This window comes from Sminthopsis crassicaudata, chromosome 4, assembly GCF_048593235.1.
Source record: "Sminthopsis crassicaudata isolate SCR6 chromosome 4, ASM4859323v1, whole genome shotgun sequence".
Taxonomy (NCBI): domain Eukaryota; kingdom Metazoa; phylum Chordata; class Mammalia; order Dasyuromorphia; family Dasyuridae; genus Sminthopsis; species Sminthopsis crassicaudata.
In genome coordinates, this window is record NC_133620.1 from 428596355 (window position 1) to 428603295 (window position 6941).

A 6941-nucleotide genomic window follows, 5' to 3' on the forward strand; every position below is an offset into this window, starting at 1 on the left:
AGAACACTGCTGATTTTTTTCTACAGTGGAAACTGACATCAGGTCCCTCAATGAAATGAAAGGGTTTAAATATGGATGTGGTATTCTAGGGATCCTGGGACCCCAGTTCTTGAGGAACAGGGTTAGAAGAACTTGTTGTGAGAGCTACTTTCAGTCATACCTACTTTCTGGAATGTCCGCATTTTGCCTTTTTCTATGTTAGCTTGTTGTACTTCTGTGATAAAAAGCAAAATTAGGAACACAAAATGAAATAAATGACATACAAAAAGTCATGTGGATTATTCTCCACAATGCACAGTGAATTTAGATTCCTCTTTTTGCAAAATAACGAGCAATACCACTGGCTAATAATTAGTCTGTCTTCTGTGTTTTAGCCTCGTAGGATATAGTTTTCTATTTGGAGACATAACATTTGATCTTCTTTAGGCAGTTGCCCCTTTTTTTGTACAACCTGAGTCCCCTGCCAGAGAGTGAGTCATTTCATTGCTATGGTATTAAAGGGCTCTGTTCCAAAACTGGGACACATTATCCCAGAGTGTGAGAAAAGAAAAACCCTTTACCACACTTGTACAAATTGTTTTATAAGTTGTTCCCAGTCACCTTGGAACAGCTGACATTTTCTTACTAATTAATAATTACCATTTGGCTTATTTCAGAATTCTTGATTTTTGTGATATAGGATGGCATGGGATGTCAAGATTAAGATATAGACTCTGTGCCATCTTTGAGAATGTCAAAAAAATTTTATTTATTTATTTATTTTTAGCAATTGCATATCAAACCATTCTTAGGAATAATACAAGTAAAAAAGGAAGCTATCCCATTCAGGCAGAAAACATAGTTTCAAATTTATCCCTCTGGGACATTTAAAAACTCCTAAGTTTGGGATCTTTTAAGAGTTCTTTGATACTTTTTTTTTTTTTTTTTTAAAATCACAAAAGGCAGACTTGTTTATAACTTGGGCTGATCTTGAACTGTTTTGTGTAAAAGTGTCACTCCTGTGGTTTTTTTTTTTTTTTTTTTTTTTTTTTTTTTTTTTTTAATTCCTTCATAGATTGTTCTTTTTGGCCCTTAAAATCTGGAGAATTTGGCTTTGGCCTCCCTCTCCAGGCTTATTTCCCATGACTCTGTCTCCCATCGAAAGTGTCCCAAGTGGCTTACTTGTTTTTCCCTTTTAGAGGCAGTTTGGTAAACTTGGTATGAGAGTAGGGCATAACCTCCCCTCTTTGGCCCAGTGTAGCCAAGCCTGACATATTCTCCATCCTTCCACTGGTCTTAGCCCCTTGCAGAACAGCTTCCTTCAGAACTGCTCTCTGCAAAGCTAACAGGGCTGAATCCAGTGGCCTTTTCTTAGTCCTCCATTTCTTTGTAGCCTTTGTAAATCACTTGCTCCTCTAGGTTTGCAGGACTCCCTCTTCTACCTCCAATTGCACCTTCTCTGTGGTTTTTGTGCGATCTTCTGGATCACAGTCTCCAACCATAGGGGTTCCTTGGGATTCTGTCCTAGACGCTCTTTTTCTTCTGCACTCCTGCCTTGCTACTGAGGATCTAAAGGTGTGTATCTTCCCCTGACTCCTCTTGCATCTCCATTGCCTTTCAGGACATCCGGTTAGTTGCATAGGCCTGTCAGTTTCACCTGGCAGCTCATCTGTCTCTTCAGGGCCTGCCCTGCCTCAGGTGCAGCCCTGGTCATCTCCCTTGGGGGCGCAGGTGCAGCCGGGAAATCTATAGGTTGGACATTTCAGTCTGTGTGTTTAGGAGTGGGGAAGATTACAAATTGCTTTCCAGAATGCTCTGCCCAGTTTAGAACTTGCACCAGCAATACCTGGATGTGGTTTATCTTTCCATAGCACTTCCATCTTTGATCATATATGTCCATTTACTGGGTGATTTTTAGTGTCCTTTTATATGGTTGCTAACCGTTGTAGGTTTTCTTTTGAGAACTCTGTTCATAACCTTTGGAAATGAATGGCCTTTGATTTTATATTTTTATGTTGGTTATCTATATTTGGATATCAGTCCCTTAGAAAAATTTTTTATAAAAAAAATTTTCCTACTTGACTACCTTTTTTTAAGCAAACAATTTCATTTTAAAATTAGATTTTTTTTATCATTATCTTTTATTGTAATGTCCCCTAGATTTCGCTCTGTGTTTCTTTCCCCATTCTTAGTCATTCCTTATAATAAAAAAATCCTTCAAAAGAAGAAATAGAAAATGAAAAGAAAATAAATTCTGCAAAACTGATTGATTCTTTGGAAAATCTGACATGCAGTGTTTTATACAAATGGACCCATCTCTCCAAAGGAGTGGCAAAGGAATTTTCTCTTAAATATCTTCTTTGGGTCTGTGCTTTCTTTGTAATTTTGCCATATTCAATTTCCTTTCTTTTTAAATACATATTTATCTATAATTTTAAAAAAATTGATTGAATTTCCTCTACATCTCTCCTTTTCCAGAGAACCATCCCATATATAAAAAATATTTTTTAATAATAAAAAATATATGGAATATTTTGTATCCATTGGACTAAGTGGGTAGAGGGAACAGGATGTCTTCTCATATGTTATTTGGGGACATTATAGTTTTGTGGTGGTTCTTTGCCTTTCACATTACTGTCATTTGTAGAAATTTTCTTGGCTCTGTTTCCTTCTGCATCAGGTTTTATAACAGGTTTCCATGTTTCTCTGTGTTCATTAGATTTATCATATCTTATAGCTCATTACATTCATATACCACACTGGTTTAGCTATTTTTTACACTCAGAAGGATCCATTCTCTCTGGTTCTTACCAAAAGTTATTGCTGGTATACATGGAATCTTTTTGTCATTGACCTCTTAGGGATAGGTGACTTCCCAGTCCTAATCAATTATTTACATAATTCCAAATTGTTCTTCAGAATGGTTATACTGATCCACAGCATCATGGCTGTGTCTTTATCTCTCCTTGATCATTCCATGGATTTCCTCTATTATACTGATGAACTTGTGCTTTGGCATTTTTTCATTTTGTTTGCAATTTTTCTCTTAAGAGCTTGTCTTTAATTTCTTTTGACCATTTACCTACTGGAGGAATGGCTTTTGCTTTTGCTTTTTCAGGAAGTTGTCTATGGATAAGACAATAGGAGATGAATTCACAGCTAGAGAAGATAAAGGCAATTATAAAAGCCAGTGTAGATAATATTTATTACCTGACCTTGAAGATCTTTTGCACAAGCAAAATTAATGTTTCTTGAATAAGAAGGGAAGCAGTTGACTGGATTGGGGGGGAACTATTTTATCAGATAATTCTGAAAGAGAGAGAGAGAGAGAGAGAGAGAGAGAGAGAGAGAGAGAGAGAGAGAGAGAGAGTGTGTGTGTATATACATGTGTACACATACCACTTATCTTCTTTATCCATTTTGTATTTTATTTATGCAAAAGCTTTAAGAAATTTAATTAAATTTAATTTTTAACCATAGTTATCTATTTTGGTTTTTATAAGAGCTTCTATCCTTTGGTCAAGAGAAAAAAAAATGCTTCCTCTCCCACAGCAATAGCCGTGAAAGATATTAGACCTGCTTTTTTCTATTTCTGCATATTTTAACTGTGCCAAATTTTATTTCATTAGTTTTACTGCAAAGTTACAATCTATTGATACTTTTTGAATCTTAGCACTAATGAACACACAGATTAGTAGCAGGACTTTTAGGTAATACAAGTTAACACTATGTAAGAACATAAAACTCAGAAATTTTCAGATAAACTTGACATCAATCACCATTTATTTACTATGCTTCTACTCTGTCAGGCATTGTGCTAAGTGATTGGGATTAAAAAAAGAAAAAAGAAAAAAAATATAATCTCTGCCCACAGGGAGTTTACAACTAATGAATATTTTATACATATAAAATTATTAAGGCAGTCTCAGAGCTTATCAGGAAGGGCATCACTTGAGAATCATTCCTGATACTTTAAATTTTTTTTTTTTGAGGCTGGGGTTAAGTGACTTGCCCAGGGTCACACAGCTAGGAAGTGTTAAGTGTCTGAGACCAGATTTGAACTCGGGTCCTCTTGAATTCAAGGCTGGTGCTCTATCCACTGCACCACCTAGCTGTCCCGAGATTCTTTAAATTTGATAGGTAGGGAATAGCAAATGTTACAGTCAGTATGGTATCTGCCTCACTTACAAAAATGAATGTCTGCATAGAAGTCAATGAGCCCTTGCTGAAGGTAAAAAAATAATCAGAGCTGTTTAAAATTATTTTCATTGAATTAAGACATTTAAGCATCAGCTAGGTGCCGGGCACTAAGTGCTGGGAATACAAAAAAAGGCAAAAGAACTTGGAATCTATTGGGGAGATAACAAGCAAGCAGACATTATAAACATGCTATATTTAAATTAAAGGGGGACCACTGGAAGAGGGAAGGCTCTTTGAAAGAGAGAAGGCACTAAAAGAAAGGCTTCCTATAGAAAATAGAATTTTACTTTAGTCACCAGGAAAGTGAAGAGGTGGAGAGGAAGAGGAAGAGCGTTCTAGGCATGAAAGATAGCCAGAGAAAATGCTCAGATCCTAGAGATGGAAAGGCTTGTTCATGGAACAGCCAGGACACCATTGTCCTAGACCAAAGAGTCCACATGTTGGGGACTAAGATACAGGAATTCTGGAAAGGTGGAAGGGAGCAAGTTTATGAAAGTCCTCAAGGGAAAGTAGAACATTCTGGGTTGACTTTGGGGAGGAGTGATGTGGTCAGAGCTGGCCTGTAGGGTAATCACTGGTGGCTCAATGGAGGACGTCTGAACCCTAAGGGATGCCATGATCAGAGGGGTGGTCAGTTAGAAAGGAAGGAGAACCACGGGAGGGGTCAGCAACATCAGAGACTGCTGAAGCTAGAAAGAAGGAGGGAAAAGCCGCTGGCTGTGGCTCCTGAGGTCGGTAAGGGAGAGCAGTGTTGGGAAGTAAGGAGGAAAGGAGGGAGAATGGCTGGTATCATGTAGGGAGCCCTCATCTCAAGGAGGCAGAGGAGAGGAGGGGTGACTTTGTAGGCCCGAGGAAGTGATCTGGGGAGGACTGTAGGATGGAACGGGATCCCTTTTAGAGGCAGTTTGGTAAACTTGGTATGAGAGTAGGGCATAAAGAGAGAATGTCTGAGTGACGAAGGGGTGGTTGCAGGAATGGCCTCAGCAGCAGGGGACAGTGAAGAGAGAGCCCTGAACGTTTGAGGAGGGATGAAGGAGCCTGGAAGAGCAGCAGTGGTGAAGGGATGCTGGGTGAGGGAGCTCCGGTAGGACTGCCTGGCAGCTGGAGGGCCTAGCTGAGGTCGGATGTTCGCAGTTTCCTGGCTTTTCTTCAACTGTGTTCAGCATGAGGGAGGAAGAGAAGGTAGTGAGTGGTTCAGACCTGAAGGAGGCTTGGCTGGCCAACACTGCGTGGAACTGGCTCACAAGGGGATGGGCTAAGAGGAGACTGGCCAGTGTGGGGGAGTTGGCCTGTAGAAAACTGCAGGCCAAGGCTTTAGAGTCCTGGTGTGAATCAAGGGAAAGAAGGCAAAGGGGAAAGTGAGGAGCTGGTAGGTGATAGTCAGGAAGAGAAACTTCTAGAAAGTGCAGGTGACTGGTGTCTTTAAAAAGCAGAGCATGTTTCAAAATCAAGAGAAAATAAATTCAGTCTTGTTTATGGGAAGCATTTTTCATGTCATCTGTACGTTATAATATATAGGGCTATATTTTTAATAAGTTCTAGACTGGATGCTTTGGTATTAACTTGACATTTCTATCTAAACAGTGTTTTATTTGATCAATTTTGTTAATCTGACATTCTATGGAACCAGGTGCTGGAAGGTCTTCAGAAATTAGTTAGTTTAACTTGCCTGTTGTTTTCTTATAGTAGAAACATATTATGTAGCATTTTTCTCATGCACTTTTATGTGCATTGCACTCTCTCCTGTCCAGTTCAACATACTTCATAATACTTTGTAGCATTATGAAGAATCTCATCTTTACTAATAGGAGTTAGAATAGTTTAATTATAGAAGACCATTGCTGTCATTCTAGTAAAAGATAAGATCTCATTCTTACCATCTGTGAAACAGACATTTGTTTGTTTATGCTCTTTTTCCTTAGAACATCTCCACAAGGCAGTTGGGGTTAAGTGACTTGCCAATGGTCCTACAGCTAGGAAGTGTTAAATGTCTGAAACCATATTTGGACTCTGGTCCTCCTGACTGACTCCAGGGCTGGTGCTCAGTCCACTGTGTCATTTAGCTGCCCTGTTCTTAAGTTCTTAAGAAGAGTTCTTAAGAAGAAAGCGCACGGGTTCTCAAACTATGGCCCACGGGCCAGATGCGGCCCGCCGGGTTATGGCAAATGGGCTGAGGGGCAGAGACAGTGTGAGTTTTTGTTTTTACTATAATCCGGCCCTCCCACAGTCTGAGGGACAGTGAACTAGCCCCCTATTTAAAAAGTGAGGACTACTGGTATAAACTCTTTGTAATGATTATCATATTTATTGGAGTTGATTAGCTAAGTAGAGATCTCATAAAATTAGACAAGTAAAGTAGCAAATAAATGAGGACATGACAGCCACTGTTGGAAACTTATAGAAGAAATACTTAATTCCTTAATTTGTTATAACAAGTCCTAGAGCCTGGGCTCTTCTAATTTTTAAATGTCACAGGTGATAAAAATACTATATTTTCTAGAGTGGAATCCAGACTTTTAAATATTGCTTGGACTTGTAGAGTGAATTAAACCCAACCATTCTTTAGCTAGTCCTGATTTCAAGCTCAAAGGTCTAGGAGTAAGGCACTCCCAGAGGGATTACTATAAGAGTGTTTTCCCTTTTAGGGGGAAATACTACTGCTGTAAGGCAATAGAGGTCCTAGGAAGAGGAAGAGTGGCTCTGTTTAACCACTAATCCATGTACTGCTGTTTTGTGGGCAGGAATAGCAAACATGGCCATGT

The 6941-nt window shown here is 39.0% G+C and overlaps 1 protein-coding gene across 2 annotated transcripts in view; it reads left to right on the forward strand.

Moving 5' to 3' along the window:
- The window catches only part of RBM15 (RNA binding motif protein 15), a 47384-nt gene that overhangs the window by 16281 nt on the left and 24162 nt on the right, over positions 1 to 6941 (forward strand). The window lies entirely within an intron of this gene.